This window comes from Cherax quadricarinatus, chromosome 61 (genome assembly GCF_038502225.1).
Source record: "Cherax quadricarinatus isolate ZL_2023a chromosome 61, ASM3850222v1, whole genome shotgun sequence".
NCBI classification, from domain to species: Eukaryota; Metazoa; Arthropoda; class Malacostraca; order Decapoda; family Parastacidae; genus Cherax; species Cherax quadricarinatus.
This window is the reverse complement of record NC_091352.1, coordinates 20,376,060-20,397,840: the sequence shown is the minus strand read 5'-3', so window position 1 is coordinate 20,397,840 and position 21,781 is coordinate 20,376,060. Positions and strand designations below refer to the sequence as shown.

General features: G+C 43.6%; 1 protein-coding gene across 1 annotated transcript in view; it reads left to right on the top strand.

Annotated features, from left to right (window-relative positions):
* Positions 1-1,117: 1,117 nt before the first annotated feature.
* LOC128699309 (TLC domain-containing protein 3A) overlaps positions 1,118-21,781 on the top strand; it is a 623,909-nt gene continuing 603,245 nt past the window's right edge. Inside the window, exon 1 of the transcript XR_011393719.1 lies at positions 1,118-2,618. The gene's annotated coding sequence lies outside the window, so the exon portion shown is untranslated. The remainder of the gene's footprint in view (positions 2,619-21,781) is intronic.

Below are 21,781 nucleotides of genomic sequence, written 5' to 3'. Positions count from 1 at the left end.
CAATCAGAGCCTCAAGAATCAGTGGGCCCTGTGGTCAGGTCAGCCTCGCCTATCTCAGTGGCCTCTTTCGTGGCTTCCAGCCCACTGTCTTCCCAGGTCATGTATTTAGGAATCCATCGGTCTGCAGACCGGATGTCGTCCTTTCTGGGATTCCCTTCGGTCAGTGTGTTCTCAGCTAATGAGCGCTGCGGTAACTTGCCTGTTGGGCATCGTCTGAACCAATAGGAGCATCAGTTCTTCTGTGGATGTTACGCAGTGTGCTACAGAAAAACATTTATAAGAAATAACGCTCCACACGTCATTTTCCGGGTTTGTACTGAATCTGAACGCGTAGTATTCCCGGCCAGTTAGTGGCCAGGAGACAGGAGCAGATAAGGCGTGGTGAGTGTCAGTCGATGGAGCACAGCACTTGCAACAAAATGTACTAATATATTACGGAATGTGTTTAGTAGGGATGGTGTTTTTTGTAAGTTTATACCAAGTATTATTTTATTGCTCTCATGTTTATTTGTAAAGCCCTAGTATGCAGGGGCCTGTGTTATGGAGAGTATTTAACGTTTCCACTGTATGCTAAGTAGTCTGCAGAAAAAGGGGGGGTATCATGGAGCCTCCCTGTTCATAAATGTTCATTTATTTTGTGCTAGTGAACTAATGTGAACTGGAGTGTTTTTTTTTTTTTTTTTTTTTTTTTTTTTTTAATATAAGTCATACATAAATTATTAACTATTATATATTTTTGTAAAGGTGAGTTTTTATGTCCTTCTTTCCTAATAATAATTAATATTGTTTAAAATACGAGTGCATGCTGGTCCAAGGTTCGCTGTGTTTTAAAAATAATTTTATAGCCCCTAGACAGCAGTGTGAGCAGCCTTTAGGAGCCAGAAACATTTTATTTAAGTTACTACATCAAAGTCGTAACAATGTGTCTTAGCCAACGAGGGTTGTGGTAGCTTGCTTCTTGGACAGCGTCTTAACCAATAGGAGTGGGGTGGTTTAACAGCCAATCAGCAACATGAATGAATGTCTCTATGGCAGTATCTAAGCCAATAGAAGGGTTTGTACTACAGTTTATCGTTTTCTCTTCAGTTTGAAACTACCACGAGTGTTGCTCGCATCAACTCTACATTATTTACCCTTTAGAACTGCATTTGTGATTTATTTACGTCATCTTTAGTGTTACTAATCATCATGGCCCCTAAAGTGCAGAGTAAACAGGCAATTTCTCTGAAAATCAAGCAAAAAATGTGAAAAATAGTGCAATGGTACGTGAGTAAGGCTTACTACAACCATCTCTATTATCAAGCAGATGGAAATTAAAAAGAATATTAAAGAGGCTAACTAATCTAAGCTATTGAAAAACGGCAGAGAAATTATCATAGAGATGGAAAGATTGATGTTATGTGGATAAGAGAGAAATATATGAAGGGAGATACAGTGCATATAAGTTACATCTGAGAGAATATAAGACAAATTTACGGTGATTTGAAACACAGTTTACCCCTCAAATAGTGATGATACAATGTATGGTGATTTTAAAGCTAGCAATTAGTGGTTCGAGAGTTTCAATAAAAGGGTCGGCATTAAAAATTCAGATAAGGTGAGGCTTCCAATACTGATAAAGCTGCTGAAGCTTTTTAGCTTCAGTTTGAGGAGCTTGTTACGGTGAACGATTATTTTGGTCAAGTGTTGAATGTGGACGAGTCAGCGTTGTATGGGTAAAGAACGACCAAGTTAACATTTATTACAAAGGAGGTCATCTTGCCTGTGAATAAGCCTATGAAATATAAACTTATTCTTTCGTTGTGTGCCAATACCTCTGGAGGTTACTAGCTGAAGCCAATGCTTGTTTACCACTCTGAAAACCCCAAAGCGTTTAAACAAAAAAAGGATCCAAGAGCAGGTTGGGTGTGTTCTGGCGTTCCTGCATGACAATTCTAACGTGAATGAGCCCAAGAAATGTTTTGTTCTTCAGTCAAGAGCTACCTGCGGATCAAGAAACTTCATCTAAAGGCATTCAGTAATGCAGTAGGACATGATCCACAACTTGCCATGTCTTTAAAGGCAGAATTTAACTTTGTTAATGTTAAATTACTCCCACCAACACCACTCCTCTGCTTCAACTTGTGGACCAGCGAGTGATTTGCGAATTTCAAGAAGATTTACACTAAGACGATGTTTGTCAAGGGCTTGGCAGAGACTTCAGGAGATGGAGTCATCAGCCTCAAGGAATTTTGGAAGACTTAGTTTAACATCTTACATTGTGTGAGGCTTACTGAGAATTCCTGAAATGAAGTTTCCACTCGATGCTTCAGTGCAACCTGGAAGAACTTCCGACTTTGAGTAATCCATAACTATGAAGGATTTGAGGTTGAGAAGGATGTAAACCAGGAGATTCTCTCTTTTGGTGAGGTAATGGGACTAGAGGTTGATAAAGAGGATGTGGAGGAGCTAATTCAAAATCACAGTGATAACAGTGGAGAGATGGAGAAAGGCAATGAGGAATAAGACTGAACTTTTTTCCTGCGATATTCAAGATAAATTTTCGTCTTATCCTAAGAGCCTCAGAAGAAATCAGCATAAACACTTAATCACCACACCACCAACTCTTCAAGTCCAAGGTACAGTAAAAGCTGCACTTCCAGGTTCTTCGAAAGAATTATTATAAATCCATGTATCTTGGGTTTTTTTTTTACACAGGGTTTGACAAGGTTAAGGATCCCTAGCTTTATTGACATCTATTTACAGGTTAAGGATTCCTAACTTTATTGGCAAGCTAAGAGCTGTTACCTACATCAGCTCATTTGAAAGCATTTTTATTGTTATGAGACATACAAGTAGGAAACAGGATGAAGTTGGAGCCATCTGTGGGCCAGCATTTTCATTTGATCAACTGACTTTATCTCGTTGACATCATTATGCTGTACGAATGTGTTCCATACTCTAGTCATCCTGGGTATGTATGATCTCAGATGGAGTGATGTTCTGGAGAAGGGTACAGCCAGAGTGAAGTTGCTGCTTTCTGCCCGTCTTGTGGCATAAAAGCTTGTTTCACGCTGTCCTCGAAGTGGATCCAAGTGTGGTATTTTGACAATATTGGCCTTGTACATAACAGTAAGGCCACCCACATCCCTCCTATGTTGAAGGCTCTGCTGAAATGACAGATCTATCCAGGATGGGTCCAGGCGAGAGATGAGACGTCTTGCTCTGTTCTCTACTCTGTCAAGCAGTCGCAGATGAGAGGGGGGGGCAGGCAAACCAAGAAAGTGGAGCATACTCAAGGTGTGAGCGTACTTGTGCCTCGTACAGGATCTTGCAACCCCTACTGTCAAGCAGATGGGAGATACGGCGAAGTGCTGTAAGCTTCCTGGCTGCCTTGTTTGCAAGATTTACAACATGGTTCTTCATGGTTAGCTTGGAGTCAAATTTCACCCCAAGGATATCAACTTCTTCTCCAGGTGTCAACATCCTCCAATTCATCCTTACTACTGCACCAGCATTACCATCATGGTGCCTAGAGACGATCATCATTTGCGTTTTCTCAGGTGCAAATGTTACTTGCCATCTATTTCCCCAAGCTGATATAGCTCTTAGCTGGTGATTGATGTAGCTTAGAGCAGCTGGCATTTCTTCTCTTGGATAAGTGAATGTCAGTGTACAGTCGTCTGCATATGCATGTGATTCTGGGATGAGATGAAGAAGGTCGTTGAAGTAGACATTCCATAACAATGGACCCAGCACGCTTCCTTGTGGAACACTTGCCCCAATAGGATGTCTTGCTGATTCCGTTCCATTGAGAACTACACTTAGATCTCTCTCTCTCTCTCTCTCTCTCTCTCTCTCTCTCTCTCTCTCTCTCTCCGTCGTTCTACTGTCTCAGCTACTGAGGTTCTTATAGAAAAATCTCTGAAGTAGTAATTCTATACATACTCCCGTCAGAGGCACTAACTGTAACCCAACTGGCGACTTCTGAGTTCATAGACTATGGCTCTGAGTGGGGTGAGAATAGACCTAACTGTTAAAGCTCCTGGGCTGTGGAGAAATCGCCAGTCGGGTTACAGTAGGTACCTCTAACCACAGTGAAAAGTAGTAATATTTCAATAACTTTTGTCATTCCTCACATTGTCAAGGATCAGCAATAACAACAAGAGAAATGAGACTTACAAAGCATATGTAAGGTCACATGTGAAATCACATGTGACTTTACATATGACCTTAGTCAATGAGCCTGAGAGATTCTTTTCCATTCAGAAGTTTTTAGTCAGGTTACATGTCGGGTAAAATTTAAGAGACATGCTATGTATAGAGGAACTTTCTCAACATGCTTTTAAGCATTGCAAATTTTATGTATTAAAAATTAATCCAACCTGTACAATCCTGGACTTATATTCAGATTGTAATCAGTACTATTTCTTATAAAACACGATTCGATATTTTTTCAACCAATGATTTGCGTCTTACAACTTTTTCTTCCATTTGAAAATGAGTGGAATGGTTAAAATTTCTCACATGAATGAAGAGAGTTTTAGACTCTTCTACAATTCTAATGCTGTATTTGTTGTCGTAATTTTTGTTCAAGACTTTTTTTCTGTTTGCCTCAAATTTATTGTATTTTGTGTTAGAATCTTACACAGCTTTTAGTATATTTTAGTTTTGTGAATTTTTTGTCTCACTTGCCATGGTTTCAAACCTCACCCGTTCCGTGGCTGCTTTTTTAAGTTATCGATATTTTTTTTCTTAAATCCAACTTAGATGTTGATGTTCTTAAGTAGACAAGGACTATAAAGTTTTTATGATATGGCAGATCCAACATATTCTTGGTTAAATATCTACTTTCTCCATTTTAAGGTTAAAAGTACTCATGGTAGTTTTTACAGACTTACCAATACATTTTTTTAATATTTTAGATTATGTGCGATTTTATAAATATTCAGCATTTCTTTATCTATGGACTCTGGACTGCAAATACACAAACACCTCAAGACCACAGAGGAGAACACACATCATTTAACCTGGTCATGATGTGATGAAAAATAGTGTTCGTACGAACAGATTTAAGATGGTTTTTCTGTACACTTTGAATTTAATTTGTTTCCTTATAATAGTTAAAACCTAAAAATTGCAGAGTTATTTTGTTTAAACTCAACAGTAAACTTAAGGCATTTAAAACCTAAAAATTGCAGAGTTATTTTGTTTAAACTCAACAGTAAACTTAAGGCATTTAAAACCTAAAAATTGCAGAGTTATTTTGTTTAAACTCAACAGTAAACTTAAGGCATTTGCATCTGTATAATCTGATCTAGTTCAATTATTAGCTTTACTGTTACTAGTGAGTCTCGCCTCTTTTGTCGTGGTCTACATTATCTACATCTCACATTTTTCAGTGTATAAGACTTCATTCTGAGGGTTCAGCTTCACATTGTTCCAAACTTGGAGCAGAACTCTTCTACAGGCTGAGGAACTGACGACCTCAAAACGGTCTCTTAGGGTGATGGACTGATTACATCGTCTTCACGTATCCAATGCTTTTACCTCCTCTGTATCCGACTGAAGAAGCCTACTGTGTAAACCGAACGTTTCGGGGAAAAAAGATACCAAACTGTTGCACGTATGTCTTAATTATGTACTCGTCGGTATTATATACCATTATTACAATCATTCTGGAGGTGATAACGAGACGGCAGGTGAAGATGGTGGCCAGGTCGGTGTATGAACAATGGTGGCCAGGTCGGTGTACGAACAATGGTGGCCAGGTCGGTGTATGAACAATGGTGGCCAGGTCGGTGTACGAACAATGGTGGCCAGGTCGGTGCATGAACAATGGTGGCCAGGTCGGTGTATGAACAATGGTGGCTAGATCGCTGTACGAATAAACGATGACAGTGCAGCTTCCAGCTTACGAGAATGGGAGGAGGGATGTCATGGTAGAGGGGGGTGTCATGGTAGAGGGGGTTGTCATGGTAGAAGGGGGTGTCATGGTAGAAGGGGGTGTCATGGTAGAAGGGGGTGTCATGGTAGAAGGGGGTGTCGTGGTAGAAGGGGGTGTCATGGTAGAAGGGGGTGTCGTGGTAGAAGGGGGTGTCGTGGTAGAAGGGGGTGTCGTGGTAGAAGGGGGTGTCGTGGTAGAAGGGGGTGTCGTGGTAGAAGGGGGTGTCGTGGTAGAAGGGGGTGTCGTGGTAGAAGGGGGTGTCGTGGTAGAAGGGGGTGTCGTGGTAGAAGGGGGTGTCGTGGTAGAAGGGGGTGTCGTGGTAGAAGGGGGTGTCATGGTAGAAGGGGGTGTCGTGGTAGAAGGGGGTGTCATGGTAGAAGGGGGTGTCGTGGTAGAAGGGGGTGTCGTGGTAGAAGGGGGTGTCGTGGTAGAAGGGGGTGTCGTGGTAGAAGGGGGTGTCGTGGTAGAAGGGGGTGTCGTGGTAGAAGGGGGTGTCATGGTAGAAGGGGGTGTCGTGGTAGAAGGGGGTGTCGTGGTAGAAGGGGGTGTCGTGGTAGAAGGGGGTGTCGTGGTAGAAGGGGGTGTCATGGTAGAAGGGGGTGTCGTGGTAGAAGGGGGTGTCGTGGTAGAAGGGGGTGTCATGGTAGAAGGGGGTGTCATGGTAGAAGGGGGTGTCGTGGTAGAAGGGGGTGTCGTGGTAGAAGGGGGTGTCGTGGTAGAAGGGGGTGTCGTGGTAGAAGGGGGTGTCGTGGTAGAAGGGGGTGTCGTGGTAGAAGGGGGTGTCATGGTAGAAGGGGGTGTCGTGGTAGAAGGGGGTGTCGTGGTAGAAGGGGGTGTCATGGTAGAAGGGGGTGTCGTGGTAGAAGGGGGTGTCAGAAGCAAGTGGTAGTAAGTAGTAGACAACCTCTGCTAGATGAATCCTGAAGCAAGCTGTGAGGGGCTGTTAATCATAGATGGACTTGACTGAGGTAGAGGAGCTTAGCCGAAGAGTGTAGACTCGGCTGAAGGTCGGCTTCACCACTCAGTAGCCAGACATAGGAGCTGGGATGAAAATAACCACAAGAATGTATTACATGCTTAACAAATAAACTGCATAAAGCTGTATCGGATGGCCGTGTGATAAAAAAATAATGTGCATGTGATCAGGTATGCATTGGTTTTCTGTTCACCCTGAATTTAAATTCTTGGTTCCTTTTCATAATTAAAACATAAAAATGGCTTGGAGTTATTTTGTTTAAATTTTACATGAATAACCCGCACATGGGCCATTAACTAGTCACACAGTGTATTGTTCCAGTCACAGTATTGTGTTTTTTTTATTATTCTTTGTTGAAACTCAACAGTAAACTTTAAGCATTTGTATATGTATAATGTAATCTAGTTACCTGATTACATTCTTCTACAAGTGGGCCTCGCATCTTCTATCATCTAAATTATCTGCGCTTCACCTTTGTCAGTTTACAACACCTCATTCAGCTTCACATTGTTCCTTGTGTGTTAATTAATAGTTCATAAATCTGTAATGTTTTCTTCCCAAGTTTCCTGGGGAGTGGCATAAACAAATTTCCCCATAGCTAAGAAAAATTATTTTCCCAGTAAGCTAGACAGATTATCTTCCCCATAGATAAGATAAAATGCTTGCCCTGTAAACACGATTGTATCTCTTCTTCGCTTCTGTGATAAAACCTCTGTAGCCATAATAGAATATTTTTAAGTAAAGATTAAAGATTTCTTCCCTATAATTATGATGGAAACTTTTTCTAAGATGTTCTAACGGAATCCTCTTCCCGTAGCCATGATGGAATTCTATTCCCGTAGCCATGATGGAATTCTATTCCCGTAGCCGTGATGGAATTCTATTCCCGTAGCCATGATGAAATCCTCTTCCCGTAGCCATGATGGAATTCTATTCCCGTAGCCATGATGGAATTCTATTCCCGTAGCCATGATGAAATTCTATTCCCGTAGCCATGATGGAATTCTATTCCCGTAGCCATGATGAAATTCTATTCCCGTAGCCATGATGGAATCCTCTTCCCGTAGCCATGATGGAAGGTTTGTTTCTCATTACCATGATTGCTATTACTTATACGATACAGCATCTGTCAAGATTATCATTTCTGTTATGATATTATAATCCACGTTCAAAGTTTAAAGTTTTCAATATCAATATCGTGGTTATGTTACTCGTATTTTATAACTACCAATATTATCGTTTCGTATATGATACTTAACTCCTTTTTGTTAATATAAGGAAATTTAAGAGGGAAGGAATGTTGGGCATTATAATCGATAACAAAGAATAAAAAGGCGCAATACCGTAACTGGAACAATACACAAATAACCCGCACATAGGAGAATGAAATTATGACGACGTTTCACTCCGATTTGAACCATTAACTACTCGCATAAACGCACGAAGGGAACCGTGCCAGCTTTCCTGACGTGGCTTCTAATCCTGCTGACTGCGATCTTTCTCTGTATATCCCCGCTTGTTTCTGAGTGGTGTACTGATATAAAAAAAATCGCTCGTGAGGTTAGAACATAGAGGAGGAGATTGAAATAGCTAGAAACCCATGCTTGAGGCCCAGTAGTATGCCCAGGCTGGGGAAAAAGCATTGCTTGTAAATAAGGCTGCCAAGCTCTTGAGGCATCTGTGGCTGAATGGCCTAGAGCGTCACTTAGAGAACCTTGCTGGCCTCCCTGATGTGACTTCGAATCCTGCTGGCTGATCTTTGCGTGTGTGTGTGTGTGAGGGGGTTATTTTTGCATGATTGATGTCAGTTGTATTTCTGTAGAATGAAACTGAAGAATTACATTCATTCCTCTGAGTGGTTTTCTGTTTATACCATCTTTACCGTTCGTATATCTATATAATTTTTTATGGCGTCGGCTTAACAAAGCCAGAGGTGGTTAAATCAGACTTTGATTCCCCTTCAACCGTAACACAGAATTGAAGGATGATAGCTAGTCTGCACATTTACACAGTAATCTTGGGATCACCCTATCTGGGCCCACAGCCTTTATTTGATGCAGGGATTTATTATTGTCACCTCTGAAAACTTGCCCCCCCCCCCTCTCTCTCTCTCTCTCTCTCTCTCTCTCTCTTTTTCATCCTTACTACTGCACCAGCATTACCATCATGGTGCCTAGAGACGATCATCATTTGCGTTTTCTCAGGTGCAAATGTTACTTGCCATCTATTTCCCCAAACTGATATAGCTCTCAGCTGGTGATTGATGTAGCTTAGAGCAGCTGGCATTTCTTCTCTTGGATAAGTGAATGTCAGTGTACAGTCGTCTGCATATGCATGTGATTCTGGGATGAGATGAAGAAGGTCGTTGAAGTAGACATTCCATAACAGTGGACCCAGCACACTTCCTTGTGGAACGCTTGCCCCAATAGGATGCCTTGCTGATTCCTCTCTCTCTCCCTCTCTCCCTCTCTCCCCTTTCCTTCATTCCCTTTGTCCCTCCTTTGTCTCCTCCCACGTCACGAAGTTATCTCTCCTTGTCTACATAATCTTGCAGACCAGCACCATTGTGCAGTGTGTGTCTGCTGGCCGAGGTTCGTCCACTGCTGATGATTATACAGTGGATGCAGACAGTCATCCGCCTTCTCTTGACTACTAGTAGAGGTGGTCCCATCCTGTCGATTTAGAGGTGGAATAAGTTCATCAGGCAGATAACCTTGTCTGTCCTTGACCAGGGACCACCAGGTTTTGGAGCCTACCCTACCTGATGTTAACTTTCTTTTAGTGTCCACCTCCCATTTAGCAATGGCCCACTTTTGAACATCACCCATATGCCTACAGGCTTGCATGTGCAAGTTCCTGTTATAGGTGGTAGGATGTCTCTTATACCTTCGCCATGCTTTGTACTTAGCAGTAGCAGCCTCTCTACAACGAAAGCCAAACCAAGGCTGATCTGTAGGCTTTGTCACATATTGCCGGTGAGGAATGTGTTCTTGTTGCAGATTAAGGATGTGTCCAGTGAAGGCTTTCACTTGGTTGTCAACATCCCCCTGGAGAAGAGCATTCCAGTCGGTGGTGGCGAGCTCAGAGCAAAGGGCTGGCCAATTACCTCTTTCCCATAGCCAGGTTGTGCGTGTGGACTCCTCACCTCGTTCTGTTGGGATCTTAAGTGTGGTAAAAACAGCCTTGTGGTCAGACGATCCAACGTAGCCGAGGGGTTGACAAGTGACTATGCCTTCTGCCAGATCACTCACTACTGGGTCAAAAGAGGAGCCAGAGATATGAGTAGGGAAATCAACAAAGTTTCTCATGTCAAACACTGCAAGAAGGTCATGGAAGTCCCAGTATATAAGGTGCTGGTTGAGGTCACCAACAATTGTATATGTTGACAGTTGTGTTGTAGCAGAAGGGAGTCAATATTTTCCATTAGGAAGTTGATGGGATCTGCATGTTGCCACTAAGGTCTGTACATTGCACATGCTAGTACAGAGGTACTAGTGTTTATGCAAAGCTTGAAGAACATCATTTCAAGATGTGTAGGGGTGTCTCTCTCTGTCTCTCTCTCTCTCTCTCTCTGTCTCTCTCTCTCTCTCTGTCTCTCTCTCTGTCTCTCTCTCTCTGTCTCTCTCTCTCTCTCTCTCTCCCCCTCTCTCCCCTTTCCTTCATTCCCTTTGTCCCTCCTTTGTCTCCTCCCACGTCACGAAGTTATCTCTCCTTGTCTACATAATCTTGCAGACCAGCACCATTGTGCAGTGTGTGTCTGCTGGCCGAGGTTCGTCCACTGCTGATGATTATACAGTGGATGCAGACAGTCATGTAGGAGCGTGCAATCTGACGTTCTACTGGGAATTGTGATGGTCGGTTGTGTTGATTACACCAAGTGCTTCTACCAGGGCTGGAACTGTTGAGTGCTGCTGATGTCGTCTGTGCTGTTCTGTCTCTCTCTCTCTCGCGGGGAATACCTTGATGCTAGTGATGACTGGGTTCCTGATGCTAATGATGCCTGGGTTTCTGATGCTAGTGATGCCTGGGTTTCTGATGCTAGTGATGCCTGGGTTTCTGATACCTGTGATGCCTGGGTTCCTGATGCTAGTGATGCCTGGGTTTCTGATGCTAGTGATGCCAGAGTTCCTGATGCAGTTGATATCTGGGCTCCTGATGCTAGTGATACCTGGGTTTCTGATGCTAGTGATGCCTGGGTTTCTGATGCTAGTGATGCCTGGGTTTCTGATGCTAGTGATGCCTGGGTTTCTGATGCTAGTGATGCCTGGGTTTCTGATGCTAGCGATATCTGGGTTCCTGATGCTAGTGATGCCTGGGTTCCTGATGCTTGTGATATCTGGGCTCCTGATGCTAGTGATGCCTGGGTTTCTGATGCCTGTGATGCCTGGGTTCCTGATGCTAGTGATGCCTGGGTTTCTGATGCTTGTGATATCTGGGTTCCTGATGCTAGTGATGCCTGGGTTCCTGATGCTTGTGATATCTGGGTTCCTGATGCTAGTGATGCCTGGGTTCCTGATGCTTGTGATATCTGGGCTCCTGATGCTAGTGATGCCTGGGTTTCTGATGCCTGTGATGCCTGGGTTCCTGATGCTAGTGATGCCTGGGTTTCTGATGCTAGTGATGCCTGAGTTCCTGATGCAGTTGATATCTGGGCTCCTGATGCTAGTGATACCTGGGTTTCTGATGCTAGTGATGCCTGGGTTTCTGATGCTAGTGATGCCTGGGTTTCTGATGCTAGTGATGCCTGGGTTTCTGATGCTAGTGATGCCTGGGTTTCTGATGCTAGTGATGCCTGGGTTTCTGATGCTAGCGATATCTGGGTTCCTGATGCTAGTGATGCCTGGGTTCCTGATGCTTGTGATATCTGGGCTCCTGATGCTAGTGATGCCTGGGTTTCTGATGCTAGTGATGCCTGGGTTTTTAATACTAGTAAACTGGAGTTATTCTTCTCTTCCTTAAATCAAATATGATTTCTTCGTATTCCAGAAGTGCCGTATGACCTCTCCAAATTTATCGTTTCTGACGAATATTATAACCAAAAAAATGTGTTTGCTCCTGCTGCTGATGCTGCTGTTGTTTCATAAGAGTGATTTACTTGGAGGTCCCCCATAACACCTGGGGCATCACAGAGGTAATCAGATTTGATCCAAGGATAGCTTCAATTCTTTGGATCAGCAGCTCTTCTCCAGAATCAAGGGGCCCCCTTTGTAGGGTTTTGGATCTCTTGAGGGTGTTGATCCACCGTTTTAATGGTTCTTTCGGGTGTAATTCTAACTTCTGGGCCTTTTAAGGGCAAAACATTACAGGTATTGGATGCTTTCATAGTTGACTACACTAGCAACTGTTGCTGTGTTTCGCATTATTTATTCCCTTCCTGCACTGGGAAGTACTTGAGTACTGATATCACTACTAAGGAGTCTCCCCTACATCGACCATCGCCTCAGTCTGTCTGCTAGACATACGACTATATATATCAAGGACGTGGTTGTTGCAACTATAAAACCGAAAAAGAAATCACCAAACTTCATAGACCCCCCAAAAAAATCATTACTGCAGTGGTGTAGAGTATTCCATGAAGGGAGGCAATAAACTTTACGTTGGAAAAGAGAACGAGACTTTGAGCTCGTCTTCCAGAACGCAAGTACACGTGAACGATGGATGATACCAACGATACACTTGGCGTTACTAAAGGACACATTATCACGCCATGAACCGATGATCAGCACAGTAAAACACTCAGGAAGAAGACAGAACGAGGTGCAGAATCTTGGAAGCAGCCAAAATTCCCCATTGTGAATGTACGTGTTGGCTGGATATCCAGACCCGCGTCAGGAAACACTTGTCTTGTTTCCTGACGAACCTTATACCTAACCTATCCATTACTCACGTCATCCATAATTCTTATACCAAAAATGTGGCTCATCCCAGGCCCTTCACCCCCCCCCCCCCGACCAAATTGCTTACCTTACCATGGCCCTCAAGCTTTACTTTACCTTTGACCTCTCCTCTTACCTCTCTCCAGCTTGACCTCAGCTTGCTTGTTCGCGTTATTAATCTGTGTACCCGAGTGTTCTTTTATCGGTGAACCAAAGTGTACTTTTCATAAGTGTGCCTGAGTGTCCTTTTTATCAGTTTACCTAAGTGTCTTTTTTATGAGTGTACTTTTATCAGTGTGCCTGAGTGTCCTCTCATCGGTGTACTTCTCACTCCGCCATTCTTCATCGCACTCTTCCTTACACACACTTTACCACTCTTCTTACCACGGTCCCTTCCACTTTCTCCTGCTCTTCCTTCCATTCTCCTTCCCACTCTTTCATCCACTTGCCTCCCACTCTCTCCCTCCAACACCCTCTCTCCCTCCAACACACACACACACCCTCCAACGCACTCTCTCCCTCCAACACACACACACACACACACTCCCTCAAATACACACTCGCCCTCCAACACACACTCCCTCCAACACACACACTCAGTCCACACACTCTACCTCCAACACACACACACACACACTCCCTCCAACACACACACCCCCTCCAACATACACACACACTCCCTCCAACACACACACCTCCTCCAACATACACAAACACTCCTCCTCCAACATACACACACACTCCCTCCAACACACACTCCCTCCACACAGTCCCTCCAACACGCACACACACTCCGTCCAACACACACTCCCTCCACACAGTCCCTCCAACACGCACACACACTCCCTCCAACACACACACACTCCAACACACACTCCCTCCACACACAGTCCCTCCAACACACACACACACACTCCCTCCAACACACTCCCTCCACTCCCTCCAACACACACTCCCTCCAACACACACTCCCTCCAACACACACTCCCTCCAACACACACTCCCTCCAACACACACTCCCTCCAACACACACTCCCTCCAACACACACTCCCTCCAACACACACTCCCTCCAACACACACTCCCTCCAACACACCCTCCCTCCAACACACACTCCCTCCAACACACCATCCCTCCAACACACACTCCCTCCAACACACCCTCCAACACACACTCCCTCCAACACACACACACACCCCCTCCAACACACCCTCCCTCCAACACACACTCCCTCCACACGCTCCCTCCAACACACCCTCCAACACACACACCCTCCAACACACACACCCTCCAACACACAGTCCCTCCAACACAGTCCCTCCAACACACACACCCTCCAACACACAGTCCCTCCAACACACAGTCCCTCCAACACAGTCCCTCCAACACAGTCCCTCCATCACACACTCCCATCACACACTCCCTCCAACACACACTCCCTCCAACACACACTCCCTCCAACACACACTCCCTCCAACACACACTCCCTCCAACACACACACCCTCCAACACACCCTCCAACACGCACTCCCTCCAACACACCCTCCAACACACACTCCCTCCAACACACCCTCAAACACACACTCCCTCCAACACACCCTCCAACACACACTCCCTCCAACACACACACCCAACACACATTCCCTCCACACACACCCTCCAACACACCCTCCAACACACACACCCTCCAACACACCCTCCAACACACACACCCTCCAACACACCCTCCAACACACACTCCCTCCAACACACACTCCCTCCAACACACACTCCCTCCAACACACACTCCCTCCAACACACACTCCCTCCAACACACACTCCCTCCAACACACACACCCTCCAACACACCCTCCAACACACACTCCCTCCAACACACACTCCCTCCAACACACACACCCAACACACATTCCCTCCACACACACCCTCCAACACACCCTCCAACACACACACCCTCCAACACACACTCCCTCCAACACACACACCCTCCAACACCCTCCAACATTCCCTCCAGCACACACTCCCTCCAACACACACTCCCTCCAACACTCCCTCCAACACACACACCCTCCAACACACTCCCTCCAACACACCCTCCAACACACACTCCCTCCAATACTCCAACACACACTCCCTCCAACACTCCCTCCAACACACCCTCCAACACACCCTCCAACACACACTCCCTCCAACACACCCTCCAACACACACTCCCTCCAACACACACACCCAACACACACTCCCTCCACACACACCCTCCAACACACCCTCCAACACACACACCCTCCAACACACACACCCTCCAAAACACACTCCCTCCAACACACTCCCTCCAACACACACTCCCTTCCAACACACACTCCCTCCAACACACACTCCCTCCAACACACTCCCTCCAACACACACACCCTCCAACACACACTCCCTCCAACACTCCCTCCAACACTCCCTCCAACACACTCCCTCCAACACACACACCCTCCAACACACACTCCCTCCAACACACTCCCTCCAACACACACTCACTCCAACACACTCCCTCCAACACTCCCTCCAACACACACTCCCTCCAACACACCAACACACCCTCCAACACACTCCCTCCAACACACACTCCCTCCAACACTCCCTCCAACACACACTCCCTCCAACACACCCTCCCTCCAACACACCCTCCAACACACACTCCCTCCAACACTCCCTCCAACACTCCCTCCAACACTCCCTCCAACACACACTCCCTCCAACACACCTTCCAACACACACTCCCTCCAACACACACTCCCTCCAACACTCCCTCCAACACACACTCCCTCCAACACACACACCCTCCAACACACACACTCCCTCCAACATTCCCTCCAACACACACTCCCTCCAACACACACACTCCCTCCAGCACACACATTCCCTCCAGCACACACACTCCCTCCAACACACATTCCCTCCAACACACACTCCCTCCAACACACACACCCTCCAACACACACACTCCAACACACACACTCCAACACACACACTCCCTCCAACACACACACTCCCTCCAACACACACACTCCCTCCAACACACACACTCCCTCCAAGACACGCACACACTCCCTCCAAGACACACACACTCCCTCCAAGACACACACACTCCCTCCAAGACACACACACTCCCTCCAAGACACACACACTCCCTCCAACACACACTCCATCCAACACACACTCCTTCCAACACACACTCCTTCCAACACACACTCCCTCCAACACACACTCCCTCCAACACACACTCCCTCCAACACACACTCCCTCCAACACACACACTCCAACACACACACTCCAACACACACACTCCCTCCAACACACACACTCCCTCCAACACACACACTCCCTCCAACACACACACTCCCTCCAACACACACACTCCCTCCAACACACACTCCCTCCAACACACACACTCCCTCCAACACACACACTCCCTCCAACACACACACTCCCTCCAACACACACTCCCTCCAACACACACTCCCTCCAACACACACTCCCTCCAACACACACTCCCTCCAACACACACACTCCTTAAAATCAAGTTTAATGCAAGCCCGACGGTTCTCTAGTATAATTACTGGAAAATACTCACATTTCGTACAATAGAAAGGTCATCTTCTCCCTAACTTGGTGATGAACAATGTGCGTGTGTGTGCACCAGTCATTACCAATTTGTAATTAACTTTTTGTAGTTACACGAGCAGACTTTATGTTCGTGTTGTTCAATCATTTGTTATAAATTTACCATTTTTTTTAAATTCTAGTTTCAGCTGCACTATTTTTTCTTTGATTTAATTCCTGCTGCCACTATGAAGTATTTTCTAATATATCTTCTACATTTAACGTAAGTCAGATTTGGGGATCTTTTTCTCTATGTTTAGGGTAATACAAAGAAGTCTTCAAATTATATATATATATATATATATATATATATATATATATATATATATATATATATACTGTAAGTGACCGGAAATCGAGACCGCGATACTTTAGTACGCCACCCGAGTAGCCCACCAAAATTCCGAGACGCCGCAAATCACGCTGTTATCAGTGTCACAAACATCAGGTGTCCAGTAGCAATGAACATGTCGCTCCTACTTAGGACACATTCGTGGTTGTGTCAAGCTACAGGACTAATTTCATTCTCTTCCTGTTTGGAGTACCAGTCACAGTATTATTAGCTTAGAACCACCTGTTTGTGGATGCATTAATATGTGAACTGATCGTGTGACTTGTATTCCGAGTACCTGTTCCCAATCTGCTATATAATCCGGAGGACGAATTAGACGAGATCTCTGTCTTTCGATAAGAATAATACCATTACTGACCTGATTGTGTGCAGTTGACTGCACGTTTGAGTTTGAAGGGAACTACTACGCTCAAAGGAAGGGAATGGCTATAGGAAATCCATTGTCTCCCGCGCTGACCAGTCTGTGTATAAAGTTTATAGATGGTTCGGCCTCACGAGCGATACTATACTCAGTGCCCCTCAGTGCACATGCCGAAGCTAAAAGATTGAATGGCGTTCAGTTGTGTGATGCTCCTATCATATTTCTGCCAACTCACTTAACAATGATATTGAGTATTTATTTTCTTTAATATAAACCTGAAGATAGTCAGTTTTTTTAGTAAGATTAAATTTACTAACTTGTCAAAATTGTGTAACCTGCTCCGCTGCTCCACATCATCACAGAAAGACAGTCTTTTAGCTCTGGGTGCAGTCATTATAATTCTTGCCATTCTTTCGACAGTGATTCCAACGTTGTTCTTGATACTTGGACTTAATGATACTTGGACTTAAGTTTTCAACAGGTTTTTTCCTTCGATACTCTCGGGAAGACATGTAAGATGGGGCACGCGCAAGTAATGCTTAGAACACCTACCTTTTCTCCTTGTCTGTTTATAATTTACCTCGCCTTCCGTAGATCAATATGGTAATACATCCACGCCCAAATATGGAATGCATCCAAACTGTGATGTATTCCATTATACAGTAACCTGTTTGAGATAAGTTCATACGACTTGCATACATCTTAATATAACATATTTATTCTTGTTTATAGAGTAAGATTTGCTAGGAGGTGAACTAGTAAGTCAAAATTAGAAGAAAACCTATGTAAATAGCGGTTTTGTGTTTAAACTTTTTGCCTAAATAAACAATGTTGCATAACATTGTAACATTTTGTATTCATGTATGTTTTTTGTGCTATTTAATACTAATATAAAGCCGATTACTGCAAAGAGATTGGACAGCTGGAGTGTGGGACTCATAAACACTAACTCACACCCTAATTCCATGCCCCCAGTGAGCTCTCAGTCGTCAGTCGCTCATACTTGTAAATATACACACACGATGTCAACCAATCTGTCTCAGCAATTGTCCAATACTTTCCCTCGCTTATTGTTAGAAAAAATAATATTGTTAAGTAAGCTAGAGACTTTTGTTAATATAATTTCAGGAAAGTTGAATATTTCTTGTGCATTTAATAAATTAGTCTTACATTTTTTATTTGATGTATTCTTATGTTCACACTCCTATTAAATGCAATGATTTATTCTTTATCAGTGTAGTTGAGTGTCCGAAGGTATTTTGCATCTGATCATTCAGAAGAAATTATTGCAAAAGTGTTCGAAACTTGACTCACGAAATCGTAATGACACGATTAGCTGGAGATTCGTCTGTAAAAACTTGCATTTGTGGTCACAGTGGTGCCTATGCTAACCTTCCTGTGGTGTAGAAATATACCTAGTTGGACGAATCTTATTGTGGCTAGCTGGTCCAGTGGCTAACGCGACGGTCTGGAGTTTTGAGGCACTCTGACCGCGGGTTCTATCCCCGCCCGTGGTATGGTTTGTGTTGGAAACTTGTTAGTAAGCTGGGAATACTATTCAAGAAGACTAAGATATTCCAGGTGCGGGATCTGATAGAGAGGAGTGTTAAATCTTAGTTAACTGGGGCAGATTTTGGAGACTGAGGTGATGTAGTATGAGTTAGATAACATTTATGGTCATGTTGGAGTATGAGCTTGGTAACACTTGTGGTGATGCAGAATGGGCTTGGTAACACTTCTGGTGATGCAGAATGAGCTTGGTAACACTTGTGGTGATGCAGAATGGGCTTGGTAACACTTCTGGTGATGCAGAATGAGCTTGGTAACACTTGTGGTGATGCAGAATGAGCTAGGTAACACTTGTGGTGATGCAGAATGAGCTAGGTAACACTTGTGGTGATGCAGAATGAGCTAGGTAACACTTGTGGTGATGCAGAATGAGCTAGGTAACACTTGTGGTGATGCAGAATGAGCTAGGTAACACTTGTGGTGATCCAGAATGAGCTAGGTAACACTTGTGGTGATGCAGAATGAGCTAGGTAACACTTATGGTGATGCAGAATGAGCTAGGTAACACTTGTGGTGACGCAGAATGAGCTAGGTAACACTTGTGGTGATGCAGAATAAGCTAGGTAACACTTGTGGTGACGCAGAATGAGCTAGGTAACACTTGTGGTGATGGAGAATGAGCTAGGTAACACTTGTGGTGATGCAGAATGAGCTAGGTAACACTTGTGGTGACGCAGAATGAGCTAGGTAACACTTTTGGTGACGCAGAATGAGCTAGGTAACACTTGTGGTGACGAAGAATGAGCTAGGTAACACTTTTGGTGACGCAGAATGAGCTAGGTAACACTTGTGGTGACGCAGAATGAGCTAGGTAACACTTGTGGTGACGTAGAATGAGCTAGGTAACACTTGTGGTGACGCAGAATGAGCTAGGTAACACTTGTGGTGACGTAGAATGAGGTAGGTAACACTTGTGGTGACGCAGAATGAGCTAGGTAACATTTAGATACAAGTTCTTCGTGAACTTGTTATATTCATTACTGCAGGTTGGGTTGGTTTGGTTAGGTTAATTAATATATTTTAACCCATGTAGAACTGCTGTGTTGTTACTGAACAGTGAAATTAACGCACGATAAAAAAAAAGTGATGAAGGAGAGCTTCATTTAAAGCATTGTTTTAATTGCGATTTATTGTTTTACGCAGATCAGGTTTACAGTCTAAGAGTTATCCTACATCAGATTATTTCGAAGCCCAGCTCTATCTAAGGGACACTACCCCCATCCCCCAGGATGCGACCCACAACAGATGACTAACACCCAGGTACCTACTTACTGCTAAGGAAACATAAGTGACCAACGATTCCACCCATGCCACGGATCTAACTACGAATACTCGGTATGTGAGGTGAGTGCTCTACCAACCAAGCCATGGGACACCCAGTGGTTTGAAAAAACAAATATGTACTAGCCATATATTTTTCAGTCCATAACTTCTAAATGTTTCTAATAACATATATAAGTTAATTCCAAACTTCGTCTCTTTGTCCACAGTAGGACTCGAACCTGCAAACTCTGTATCAGAGTACACAGTACTTTACCACGGAGCCAGACCCCACTGTGTGTGTGGGGGGGGGAGGGGGGCGGGGTGAATCAGTGAAAAATGCACTGTACTGTGTACAGCTCACATTTCGTAATGTGTTTTCCTCTGCCGCCGCCAGTCTAATGTATTTTTGACTGAATTCACAACGTAAAAAAAATATTTAATGCTTAAATTAAGGCAAAAATAATCCAGTGTGTTAATCTGGAAAACAATGTTATCAGTTTGAAAATAATTTTAAATTACTGGGATAATATATACATATTACATCTTTACATAGCCGCTGGTCGTGGGTTTCTAATGAATATTATTATGCAAAATATACCAGAAGCGAGTCAAAAATATCTTGCCTTGATACATCGTTAATTCTCATTAGGTCTAATTGTAAGTTTGCTTAAGAAACCTGCTAACTACCACCTGCTAAATTATCACTTGCTAAAGTTCCACCAGCTAAATTATAACCAGCTAAATTATCACCTGCTAAAGTACCTCCAGCTAAATTATTACGAGTTAAATTATCCAGCTAAATTACCACCAGCTAAATTATAACCAACCAACTGAATTATATCCAGCTAAATTACCACCGGCTAAATCATAAGCAGCTAAATCACCACCACCTAAATTACCACCAGCTTTACCACTAGCTAAATATGATTCAGAAAAATTAAGAACAGTAAACTAGCACCAGCTGAACGAGCACAAGTTAAACTAGCACCAGCTGACTATAGCCCTCTAAACTACTACCAGGTGAATAACCACTTTCATCATTCAACACTTTTACCATAACTCATACATAATTACTGCCTTTGCAGAGGCGCTCAGATACGACAGTTTAGATGTCCCTCCAAACTGCCAATATCCTGAACCCCTCTTTAAAGTGCAGGCATTGTACTTCCCATTTCCAGGACTCAAGTTCAGCTAACCGGTTTCCCTAAATCTCTTCACAAAATATTACCCTGCTCACACTCCAACAGCTCGTCAGGTCCCAAGAACCATTCGTCTCAATTCACTCCTGTCTAACACGCTCACGCATGCTTGCTGGAAGTCCAGTCCCCTTGCCCACAAAACCTACTTTACCCCTCCCTCCAACAACATGTGTATATATATATATATATATATATATATATATATATATATATATATATATATATATATATATATATATATATATATATATATATATGTATATATATATATGTATATATATGTATATATATATATATATATATATATATATATATATATATATATATATATATATATATATATATATATGTCGTGCCGAATATGTAAAACTGGTCAATTAGCAAGAACTCATTTAAAATTAAGTCCTTTCTAAAATTTTCTCTTATACGTTTAAAGATATATTTTTTCATTAATGTTGATGTAAAATTTTTAATTTTGCACCAAAAGAATCTGAGAAAACTTACCTAACCTTATAACAAGAGCAATTTATTTTAGCCTAACCCAACTAAATATATTTTAGATTTGTTTACAATAATTTAATACTAAACAAACACAGTGAAATATATTTTTTT